This window comes from Bombina bombina, chromosome 8 (assembly GCF_027579735.1).
Source record: "Bombina bombina isolate aBomBom1 chromosome 8, aBomBom1.pri, whole genome shotgun sequence".
NCBI classification, from domain to species: Eukaryota; Metazoa; Chordata; class Amphibia; order Anura; family Bombinatoridae; genus Bombina; species Bombina bombina.
In genome coordinates this window covers 159,984,695-159,997,880 of record NC_069506.1, presented here as the reverse complement: position 1 = coordinate 159,997,880, position 13,186 = coordinate 159,984,695, and the positions used below count along the sequence as shown (strand labels likewise).

General features: G+C 37.8%; 1 protein-coding gene across 2 annotated transcripts in view; it reads left to right on the top strand.

Annotated features, from left to right (window-relative positions):
- Positions 1-4,940: 4,940 nt before the first annotated feature.
- The window catches only part of MYADM (myeloid associated differentiation marker), a 106,150-nt gene continuing 97,904 nt past the window's right edge, over positions 4,941-13,186 (top strand). The window contains exon 1 of one of the 2 annotated variants that reach the window (XM_053690664.1): positions 4,941-5,046. The gene's annotated coding sequence lies outside the window, so the exon portion shown is untranslated. The other variant, XM_053690665.1, reaches the window with a different exon arrangement.

The window sequence follows — 13,186 nt, the reverse complement described above, 5'->3', positions numbered from 1 at the left end:
CCAAGGCTGGTACTTGTCAGTGACAGACTGACAGTAAGTGGGTTATGCTTTAGCGTTGCAGCCAGAAGGGGTGCATGGAACACAGGCACAGGCTGCAGTAAAACCATTTTTAAAGTTAAGGGCTAAAAAAACTGACATTTAAATTGTCCGGTTTTTCTCAACTGATTTTACCGGGCAATAAACTAAAATACCGGACTGTCCGGTCTAATACCGGATACCTGGCAACCCTAGTGGACATAGGCTTACCTGTGTATCTATGCATATAGAGTGTGGAATATACAATGTAATTGACTATATGAAAGTACATTACAACATTTTTTGAATATCATGAGAACTAAGCAAATTTGATAATAGACATAAATAGTAAACTTTTTTTAAAATAATATGCTCTGTTTGGATCACAAAAGAAAATGTTTGGGTTTTGAAATCCTTTTAACCCCTTAATGACCACAGCACTTTTCCATTTTTTGTCCGTTTGGGACCAAGGCTATTTTTACATTTCTGCTGTGTTTGTGTTTAGCTGTAATTTTCCTCTTACTCATTTACTGTACCCACACATATTATATACCGTTTTTCTCGCCATTAAATGGACTTTCTAAAAATACCATTATTTTCATCATATCTTATCATTTACTATAAAAAAAATTATAAAATATGAGGAAAAAATGGAAAAAAACACACTTTTTCTAACTTTGACCCCCAAAATCTGTTACACATCTACAACCACCAAAAAACACCCATGCTAAATAGTTTCTAAATTTTGTCCTGAGTTTAGAAATACCCAATGTTTACATCTTCTTTGCTTTTTTTGTAAGTTATAGGGCCATAAATACAAATAGCACTTTGCTATTTCCAAACCATTATTTTTCAAAATTAGCGCTAGTTACATTAGAACACTAATATCTTTCAGGAATCTCTGAATATCCATTGACATGTATATATTTTTTTTTTAGTAGACATCCCAAAGTATTGATCTAGGCCCATTTTGGTATATTTCATGCCACTATTTCACCGCCAAATGCGATTAAATACAAAAAATTGTTCACTTTTTCACTAATTTTTTCACAAACTTTTGGTTTCTCACTGAAATTATTTACAAACAGCTTGTGCAATTATGGCTTAAATTATTGTAAATTATTCTCTGGGATCCCCTTTGTTCAGAAATAGCAGACATATATGGCTTTGGCGTTGCTTTTTGGTAATTAGAAGGCTGCTAAATGCCACTGCGCACTACACATATATTATGCCCAGCAGTGAAGGGGTTAATTAGGGAGCATGTAGGGAGCTTTTAGGGGTAATTTTAGCTTTAGTGTAGTGTAGTAGACAACCCAAAGTATTGATCTAGGCCAATTTTGGTATATTTCATGCCACCATTTCACCGCCAAATGCGATCAAATTAAAAAAACGTTAAATTTTTCACAATTTTAGGTTTCTCACTGAAATCATTTACAAACAGCTTGTGCAATTATGGCACAAATGGTTGTAAATGCTTCTCTGGGATTCCCTTTATTCAGAAATAGCAGACATATATTGCTTTGGCGTTGCTTTGTGGTAATAAGAAGGCCGCCAAATGCCGCTGCGCATCACACGTGTATTATGGCTAGCAGTGATGGGGTTAATTATGTAGCTTGTAGGGAGCTTGCAGGGTTAATTTTAGCTTTAGTGTAGAGCTCAGCCTCCCACCTAAAACATCAGACCCCCTAACCCCTCCCAAACAGCTCTCTTCCCTCCCCCACCCCACAATTATCCCCGCCATCTTAAGTACTGGCAGAAACTCTGCCAGTACTAAAATAAAAGCTATATTTGGGCTTTTTTTGTGTGTGGCATATTTACATATGCTGCTGTGTAGGATCCCCCCTTAGCCCCCAACCTCACTGATCCCCCACCAAACAGCTTTCTAACCCTCCCCCTCTGCCTTAATGGGCGCCATCTTGGGTACTGGCAGCTGTCTGCCAGTACCCAGTTTAGTAACAAAAAGTATGTTTTTTGTTTTTTTTATTGCCCTTTTCTGTAGTGTAGCTCCCCCCCCCCCCAAGACCAACCCCCCACCCCTTCAGGAACCCTTAGATGATCATTTTTTGTTTTTTAATATTTGTTTTTTTTTTAAACTTTTTTTTCTGCAGTGTAGCGGTTCCCTCCCGCTCCCACCCCGTGCATGCGCCCGTCAGCCGCCTGCAATAATCACTGCAATAACCGGAAAGCAGCTGGAAGCGAGCAGGATCGCTTCCAGCTGCTTTCCAGACCAAGGACGTACGCCACACGTCCTCGGTCATTAACTGTATTTTTTTGAGGACGTGTGGCTTACTTCCTTGGTCATTAAGGGGTTAATCATGTTATATTATTTGCTCTACTCCCTAATAAAGATGGCTTATTTTGCAGTACGTTGAAAATATTTCATTAAAAATAAGAATAAAACAGTTTAAAGTGATATATAAGAGTCTGTTTTGTTGTTCTAATTAAAAAAAAACACTAAACAGCGGGGTATATGTAATAGAAATAATTGCAATGTGTATTATTTATCATTTTAAAAGGAAATTACCTTTTATTTATTTATTTTTAACTTTATTTGTGCATGTTCCATTAGTACCTGTTGCAACCCCACAAGGGACCTTTGGTCTGTACAGGAAAGCAAACGATGGAGCATTTTCTTTTAATTGGAGACATGTGTACTAGTTCCATTGAGTTTCTTTTCCATGCTTTGTGGAGGCACTTTGCTGCAAAAATCATGTTGCAGTAGAACTTAAGTTTAAAACAAATGATAGCTTACTCATATCACTAAAGGCAGTGGCTATACTGGAGTTTCTAAGTGCTCATTTTGCAAGAAGACAACTAAGTATTTGGCTGTTTTTAAACAATCTGTTTTTTATGTTGACTTTTACATATTTTTTGTATTAAAAGAGCTGTTTCATGTCATGCCATGGAGTACATCTGGACATATCGTAACCCGAGCACCTGGATTACTATGGCCATAATATTAAAGGGATATTCTAATGCAAAACAATATGATATTCTCTAAATCAGTGTTTCTCAACCGTGGTCCTCAAGTACCCCCAACGGGCCAGGTTTTCATTATAGCTGAACCAGTGCAAGGGGGAAGTAAGCAGCTGATTAGTAACCATTGTTACTAACCTGCTACCCACCAGCTGATTATTTTACCTGTGCACTAGTTCAGCTATAATGAAAACCTGGCCTGTTGGGGGTAATTGAAGACCGAGGTTTAGAAACAATGCTCCAAATCATTAGAAAATGCATTACTGATAATCACTTGGTTTGGGCTTTAGCATCACAAAAAAGTTAGACACATAGGTCCTGTTTGGGAAATGTAATCTCTGCAGTTCTCGAATAGAACACAGAAGGTGAGCCAATCATGAGCTGAAGTTGCACATAGCTGCCAGTAACTGGCTGTGTACTGCTCATGCCCTTTAATTCTAGTGGCTCACAGACAAAACTTTACTTATGTGCTTAATACCTTTGGGAAGGTTAAACACATGGTATGATATTGTCAGTAATGCAAAAATGCCATTCTCTGATGAATAAGAGTGTATGTAGTATGGTGGCCATGTTCTTTCGAGGGAGATGCTCTCAATTTGATCTTTGAACCTCCGGTCTTTCTGCCAGAGGTCCAACAGCGCTTGAAACAAACTCAGAAGGCGAAGGCCAAATATAGTGCAGTACAGTCAGACAAATAGATTGTGCTAAATCCAAAACTTTATTATTATTTCAGTTATTTTTAGAGTGCCAACAGATTCTGCAGCACTAAAAACATGGATCTAATATGCAAGGTAAAAATTATGGGAGACAAAGGGATAGATGATATTAAAGTAGTGTTGGGCCACTGGCAGAGACCGGAGAATCAAAGGTCAAGCTGAAAACATCTCCCACAAACGGGCAGCACCGCCATACTACATACTAATACAGAGATGGCGAAGAAATAGCTAGGGCTGGCAACGTTTATTAATTAAAGAGCTATGGAACCTACATTTTTTTCTTTCACGATTCAGACAGAGCATTCAATTTTAAGAAACTTTATAATTTACTCTTATTATCAAATTTTCTTTGTTCACTTGGTATCTTTATTTGAAAAGCAGAAATGTAAGCTTAGGAGACAGACCATTTTTGGTTCAGCACCCTGGGTAGTGCTTGTTTATTGGTGGCTAAATGTAGCTACCAATCAGCAAGCGCTACCCAGGCTGCTGAATCAAGAAAGAGTACATTTGGGTTTTCTGTATTTCACACTATTATTGACAAGCATTTTTTGCTTTAGAATGTGCCTTTAAGGGCATAATAAACCTGCATTTGACATACACAGCAATGCATCTGAAACACAACGTATTTTCACAATGAGCTTCTATCATATTACAAAAGAAAAAATATATTTTACATGCCTGGCACTAAGTGCGCCTTTACTTGTATATTGGGTAGACGCCCATTTCATCGCTTCCAAAAATTCCATACACCATTACCAGGACTGGGAGATTTTGGCAGGAATCTGTGGTCTGGGGCAGAGTCAAGTATTGCATGTCGCAGGGTCTGGGGTGGAATCATCCTGCCAATGGGCAAGGTATGGGTGTGGTGGTTTGTGGGCATTCATATCATAGTGGAACAATACACAGTTGGGAGCTCTGGTACTTTATTTCATACAGTAAAGAAAGTATACATTTTTAAAAAACATTTGTAAAAAAATAAAAAAAAATCAGTCACTTAAAACTATGACAAAAATGCAGTATGTATCTATATACACACACACCAAGAAAACATAAATATTATATAAATGTATTAGCGTTTATACTTCTCATCATCTCCATTTTCCCACACTTCTGCTGCTGAAGGAGCTAATATTAGTTGAAATATACTGACTACTGAGCAGCCAATAGTACAGTGCGTAACAGTCTGGGTGTGTAATTTCCTTCAGGTCGTTGGCTGAGACTCAGAGCCGCACCCACACCAAGTCCTGCTGCTCATTCACTTCTCTAAATTTGTAGGAGCGATTGTTCCGTGCCCAGACTCCCAGAGGCTACAGCAGTTTTCACCACATCTGGACAGAAGGTTTGACCACGTACTTTATATATTCCTGCACGTATGGTATACAGCAGACATTTTGCATGTGTCTGTGAAAGCGATTTTCTTTATTTGTTAGACAATTGCATGTGGCGTTACACAAATACGATTTTTTTTAAATAGATGTAGATCTCACCCTGATATAGGAATGTTTGTTTATAACGATTAGTCAAATATGTTTAAACGTTATCTCAAGTTATTTCCATTTTGTTAAACCGAGAATGAGATAGGAGTCCAGTAATGTTTACATTCCCCAGGCTATAGATTTACAGCTATGGTTTGAGCTTCAGTGCTGAGGTAGTTTATTTTATTTAGTTTGTGCTGTGTTCTCTGCGTGGTCTTGCTATTTCAGTGGTGTAAATCTAGCTCTCACATAATCTAATCTATTTTATTCCATGTTAAAATAACCAAAACAAAAAAACGCTATGATTTCTTAGTAAACTCCCCATTAACCTCTTTGCTGACAGAGATCTCTGGAAAACAGATAAAACCCTCCTTTAGGTTTATATGCATATTCTTATGTTAGAAAGCAGCATGTGGGATCACACAATATTGTTTACAACTAAAATGCCTTACTATTACGTTATTTGTATGTGCACACTTCATCAGCAGAGACAGTGATGACTGGGTGTTAACTATGAGCATTGCAGATGATCTGTCTGAAAAAGTTCTCAAACAGAAAAACTATATTACTTATAGGGAAAGGGAGTGTTAGGATTACAAGGGAAAGCTTTTTATTTGAAGAGATGACATTAATCATGTTTTTTAATTAATAAGATATTCAGAGCGTTTTAATTAGAAACTAAATTCCCCTTTTTAAAACCTAATGTTTTTATTTTATGCATTTAGTATGAATAATGACTTCTACACAGTGTGTTTATTTTTCAGCTACCACAAAGGTATCAATGGATTTATACAATCCATGTATCATAACATTACCATGTGTCTTACTCTAGAATGTTAATAATTTATGTATATTTCTTTCCTAAGATATGGTGAGTCCACAAACATCATCATTTACTGTTGGGAATATCACTCCTGGCCAGCAGGAGGAAGCAAAGAGCACTACAGCCAAGCTGTTAAGCATCACTCCCCTTCCCACAACCCCCAGTCATTCTCTTTGCCTTGGTGCATGGAGGAGGTGAAACGTAAAGGTCAGAAGGCTACTGCTTCTCTTTATCTCTGGCTGAGAAGTATGATTTGTTTGGCTTATGAGACTGCTGGACAGGAGCCTCCTGAGAGAATTACGTTTCATTCCACAAGAGCTGTTTCCTCTTCTTGGGCTTTCAAAAATGATGCTTCTGTGGAACAAATTTGCAAGGCTGCAACTTGGTCTTCTCTGCATACTTTTTCTAAATTTTACAAATTTGATACTTTGCCTCGGCTGAGGCTTCTTTTGGGAGAAAGGTTCTTCAAGTGGTGGTGCCTTCTGTTTAGGTCTGCCTGTCTTGTCCCTCCCTAGTCATCTGTGTCCTCCAGCTTGGGTATTGGTTCCCAACAGTAATTGAGGACTCCGTGGACTCACCATATCTTAGGAAAGAAACCAAAATGTATGCTTACCTGATAAATTTATTTCCAGATATGGTGAGTTCACGACCCCGCCCTTTATTTTTAGACAGTTATTTTTTACTAAACCTCAGGCACCTCTACACCTTTGTGTTACTCCTTTTTTTTTTCTCCATTTCCCTTCGGTCGAATTACTGGGGGTTGTGGGAAGGGGAGTGATACTTAACAGCTTGGCTGTGGTGCTCTTTGCCTCCTCCTGCTGGCCAGGAGTGATATTCCCAACAGTAAATGATGACGTCGTGGACTCACCATATCCAGAAAGAAATACATTTATCAAATAAGCATACATTTATTTTTTTGGCTTATTACGATTTTTTTTTACTAGGAAATGATTCCATTTACCTTTGTGTTGGGAGAGGGTTCAATGGGATGTGGAGTTAGGTTAATTTGATTTACTAATATTGTCAAAAGGAAGTAAAACAAATTGAAAATGTAAATTGGTAACTGCACATTAATATATTTTCAGTGCTAAAAACAAGGTTGTTGTATTTTAAACTACTGCACAATTTAAATGTTATGATCATAGCAGGAGTTTTCTGTTTCAATAAACAGAGACAGTTACTTTTGAAGCATTTTAGTTTATAGGTGTGGTCTGTACATGAAACTGGTAATTAAGATATGAAATGTGTAATTACTGCAACAAAGGATTAAACATAACTTAAAGTGAATGTCAAGTTTGATGAATCAAATCAAACCCTATTTAAACAGGGTCACTTTCATTTATCAAACTTTACATTTCACTTGTTTTGTTAAAATACTTACCTTTTAATCTTGAAAGCCGCTTCAGCGCTTCCCCCGACTGTCGCAAGCCTCTTCATATGTAAAAAATGACGAAATCTGGCTTCCTCCAATCATGGCGTTTCCTCAGGCAATGATTCCCCTGGGGGGGAAGCTGTGATTGGAGGATGCTGTATTCTGGTCATTGCTGACGTATGAAGTGACGAGAGGCAGGAGGGGGAATCGCTGGAGTGGCTTTCAAGATTAAAAGGTAAGTATTTTAAGAAAACAAGTGAAATGTAAAGTATGATGATTGAAAGTGCCCCTGTTTTTAATAGGGTTTTAAAAAAACAGGCACTGATTCATCAAACTTGACATTTACTTTAATTAAAGGGACAGGCTACTACAGACCCCCATGGCTAATGTAGCAGGTCTTTCTCTAATTGGCTTTAAAGGGACAGTCAACTCAAATATTTTTATTGTTTAAACAGATAGATAATCCCTTTATTACCCATTCCCCAGTTTTGCATAACCATCACAGTTATATTAATACACTTTTTACCTCTGTGATTACCTTGTATCTAAGCTTTTTCTGACAGCCCCCTAAACACATTAATTTTTATTTATTATCTATTGACTTGCATTGTAGCCAATTAGTGCAGTGTCTGCCACAAGTCACGGGTGTAAGCACAATGTTATCTATATGGCTCACATGAACTAGCACTCCATTGTTGTGAAAAACTAATAAAAAAGCATGTGATAAGATGCTGTATGTAGTGGCTTAGAAACAGGCAGAAATTTATAGGTTTAAATGTTAAAAAGGATATTAAAATAACTATGTTGGTTGTGCAAAGCTGGGGAATGGGTAATAAAGAAAGGCATTGTCTTTTTAAACAATAACAATTGTTTTTGAAATCCAAACAGAACATACAATTGTAAAACATTGATAATAGGAGTAAATTAGAAAGTTGTTTAAAATTGCATGCTTTATGTGAATCGTTTAAGAACCATTTTAGGTTTTGCGTCCCTTTAAAGGTACAGTGTACTATAACATTTTCTCCTCTTTAATTTGTTCCCAGTTATCCATTTTACCTGCTGGGGTGTATTAAATTGTTAACAAATAGCTCTGTTACCTTTTATTTTGGCATTTGAAATAGCTGATTTTGTGTGGTATCCCCACCTATACCCAGTGGCAGAACTTTTTCACTTTCTGCGATGAGATCTTATCTAGTGAAAAAAAATTCTGCAGGTTATTTAGAATGAAATTCAGTTTATATTATAAATTATTTAAATAAATGATTTGATACAGAGGTGTGTGAGTGAGTGACAGTCACTAATGACAGAGAGTGTGGTAAGGTCGGATGAGCATCGGGGGAGGCGGGAGCCGCTGCAGCCAGGGCAGTGTCTGATGAATTAAGCTAATCATTTTTGTACAAAGTTAATTTAAATGATCATTACTAATTAAACAGATCGTTTAGTTAATGATGATCATTTATACTAAGTTACAAAGTTACAATCTGCACTGTGGCCACGGATTAAGAAAACAGTATTTGGGTTCTGAGCCATAGAGCTTTCTTATGCTCTACAGTCTACAACAAGTATCGCGCAGGCTCTATGAGAAAGGAGGGACAGAACTAGCGCTGCATGCAGAAGCTGAGCCGTGTTAGTGTCCATATGATGTCAGTCCTCCTGCCTGCTGTAATACTGACACGCTGTGCTGAGCAGATGGCTACTAGCAACATTGCAGCTTTACCAGTGTTTGTAGCATCAGTTCAGACCCAGGCTTTTCAAAGAATGTGCTGATGCTTTTCTTCCCTCCCCTAACTTCACTTGCTTAGTGCAGAGAGCTGTCAGTTACAGTGAGACAGCACAGTGCTACCGGGTCTTAGCAGACAGGAGTGACATGAGATGGCTCTTGAAGCTCAGTCCCTGCATCCAGCGTGAGTGCTTTTTACCTGTCTAACACAGAGCTGTCTCTGAGATCTCTCCCATCTCCCCTCCAGCTTTGAATCAACATCTCTCTCCTCCCTCTTGTTGACTCCTCCTCTTCTCTCTGCCTATCCAGAAGGTAGCAGACACAAAATCCGGAGTAAAGCCTGGTAAGGGTCACTTTCACATAGGGTTGCCACCTCTGCCATGTTTTCCTGGACACTTATGAGTTACACATGCTGCAGGGTGTGCAGGGAGGAACATGTATTGTGTTGCTGGACAGCACAAAAATAGTGACCCTAGACAGAACTATTCATGTTCCTCCCTGCATGCCCTGCAGCATGTGTAACTCATAAGTGTCCAGGAAAACATGGCTGAGATAGCAACCCTACTTTCACATGTAAGGGGATAGCAGGCTTAAATATGCACTATGCTTTAAATGTAGGTATTGCATTTTGCTTCTTTATTGACTTGGGGAATGCCCCCTTTTCACCCACACCCCTACCACCTGTTATCTACTGTGTGTTGCCTTTATTTATTATTTCTGTTTTGTGAGGTGAAGCAGCTGAACACTCCCAGATCCATATGCAGACACTAATGAGCTTTTCAAGCTGTGTCTCCTAGTTCTACATATAATAAGGGGATAGAGAGTTCTGTAGGTGCTATGTTGGCTGTGATGAAAAGGGTTAACTAGAGGTGCTGTGTTTAAAGGTTTTATATATATACTCAAATAACAAAGTATTGCAGTATGCAGTGATACCTTTTTTATTGGACTAACATAATATTTAAAAGACAAGCTTTCGAGAGTTTTCCTCCCTTCCTCAGGTCTGAAGCAATACTGATCATTCTGATATAGATACACATCACATACAACAAATGGGAGGGAGGGAGGGGGGTGAGAGGGGGGTCATAAAAAGCAGAGTATGTGTCTGAAGGAGAAAATAGCTGAGAATAGCCAGAAAGAGTAAATAAACAGAGGAGAGTAAATAGGCAAGATGAGAGGAAAAACAAAAGGAAAAATAAACCAATATAGGACAATAAGATGAGAGATTATAGAAAGTTATGGTAGTGTGTGAGAAAGCCAGAGTCTACATTAAGTCCTTCATTTCTGGTATTGAAATGTGTGATCATTTTCATCTCAAACGTCTTTTGTTCATGAGTCTTTGAAATTCCCTTTAAGAACTTTAATCTTGAGGGTAAGGATGGAGTGACCAGTCTGGGTGAAGTGATGACCAACAGGGGTACAATATTCATTTTCCTTGTGGTTTTTGATCGAGTGTCTGTGTAGATTCATTCTGAGATGCAGCTTTAGGCCAGTTTCTCCAATGTAGCAAACTACGTGCTGCATTTTCTGCGATGGTTTCTCAGATCACAGCATGTTCTGCCATGGGGCATCTATATTGAAAATTTCAATACAAAAAGTATTGGCTAAAGAAAATAGTGAGCAGAAGAAATTATGCTCATGTAGGAGAGATAAGTAATAAAATGTTAATTTCCAATTGTTTTCTGTATTGTGAGTTGGTATACATATAGAGATAAGACAATGAAGCATGTGTGTGTATTAAAAGTAGAAAAATAAGGGGATCTGATTTCCCTGCAAGCTCAGACCATTTTTATGGGCTGTGCTATATTAGAACAACATAAGCTATTTAATTTACAAAACTAAACATAAATGTGAAATTTCTCCTTATACTTTGCAACTATTGTTCTTGAATACCTTACATATACAACTTTGGTTGTAGATTGTGTGTACATAAATAGCATGGAGTGCTAAAGGGTGTATACTAAAGTCTCAATTTTCTATATCTGTTTATAGTAACGTACAAAGGGGAATAGGAAGAGAGTTGATGAGAGATAGGATTGATTGTTTCAAGGAAGGAAGGAAAATTAAGTAAAGGAGAAGCGTATAAATGACAGCTTGTCTGAAATCTAAGAAAGTTAGTAACCATTGAAATACATCTTATTACTTTACTTTGACACAGTAAGCAGTACCATTGACACACCACCCATATTGAATAAGGAAATCAATATTTTTCTCAAGGTGTGTGTATATATATACACACACACACATTTTTGGCAAATTTGTGAGTGCAGTAAGGTGCAGTTATCAAATGGGGCAGCATATTGTATCTTGCACTGGCCAGGACTGATTAAGCAGTGGGTTCCAACAATCCAAAGGAAACCTGGTTCCACCATTTGTCCTGATGGTGAATTTAGCTCTAACTTTTTTACCAAACCTAGAAATTATTTTCAGCGAAAGGTGCTGCTAATCAAACATCCTTATGTGTTTATTCTCTATTTATTTAAGAGGTTAATAAAAATGTATAACACACTATCTATATAGAATGACATCTACGTATCTTGTAAGATGGAAAAAAAACTAGCTCTATTGAAAGTAGTCTGTGGTATATGAAAGTATAGTATATAAAAGGACACAAGTTCATCGTGCCCACATATATTGTTTTTAATGAGGAAGCATGAGGTTGTTATTAGTTACTAGAGTCAGTGTGGTAATAGTGCAGCATTAAAACAGAGTGATCTATGCAGAGAAACAAAAAGCTTGACATTGGCTACTCCCGGAACAACTTTTATGTCTGATGACGATTGTCTGTGGCCGCTGATTGGCTGAACGGGCCCCGTGACCTGACGTCTCCACGCACTGCAGTGTTTGTCTGTCGGGCGACCTAAAGTCCCGTCCCGCTCTACTAGGCATCCTCATATGCCGCTATCCTTGTGAGTATATCACATTACGTGTCGTCTCATTGTGTGTCATTCCTGGTTGGTACGATACTGTCCCATGAGGCGCCTCTTTTTCTCTCTTTGATTATACAGGCATCCACCATTACTATACAAGAGTGCTGCCTGCTTCTCTGGAAGACTCTGGGAACATCTACTACTTGAACGTCTTTATGAACTTTGCGCACCTCATATAGAGACTTTTTCCACTCTATACTTATTGTTGTCTGATAAAAACATGTGTCTGCATTAAAGTCTATGGAGAATTGTTTGTTACCACCAGTTTCCACAATTTACCACCTCAATACAAATGAACCCTTATTTTTTTTAGATTGACATTCAACACTTTTTTGCTTCTATGTAAAAGAAAAATGACTTTGTCCCACACTTCCTAGAAAGGCCAAAAAGCAAAGTCTGTAAACTAGGTTTTCAAAATGTTGCAAATTGTCTAAACCAGTTGACTGAGTGGCAGCATTTGCAGGTTGCTAAATTTGCTTTTTGCATATGGCTCTGTTCTTGCAATCTCTAGCCTGCTCCCAGCTGGGTTGTCAATTAGAGGCTGGACCATTATTGTCAGTGGCAGTGTTTACCTGAAATGCTTGGGCATATTGACCTATGATTGGCTGTAGTTCCCGCAGCCTTTTTGTGAAAAATAAAAAAAGACAAAAAAACGTGACTTACAGCAGTCTGTTTAATTTAAATTATGCAGAAAGAAATTATGCATTTTTTGCATAATTTTCTGTACTGCAATTTTTTAAAGAAATTTGAAGTGATGCATTAAAGTTAAATTATAATTTCAGTGTTCCTTTAAAGGGATGTTAAATATTTTGAGATTGTGATATAAAAAGTTTAATTGTGTGTAGTAACATAACTTTGCAATGTACTTTATTTATTAGGTCTCACTTTCTTGTAATTTGAGACTGACCATTATAGGTTTTACCAATTCTGGGAATTGGAAGTGCACACAGCAGACCTTAGCAGCCTAACCATTGGCCTCAACAGGGCACTTTAGATAGCAAAATGACAGTACTAGGGCAGTCAGTAGTGGAGTGGAGTGAACATGTTTTATGGTTTCAAAGCTATTTATATGGTTGTAAAATCGAAATTCATTTTTGCTTTAGATATAAAATATGAGGTCTACAAGGGCGGTCTCTAAGGTCTGCATGTGCTTCCCAGTTCC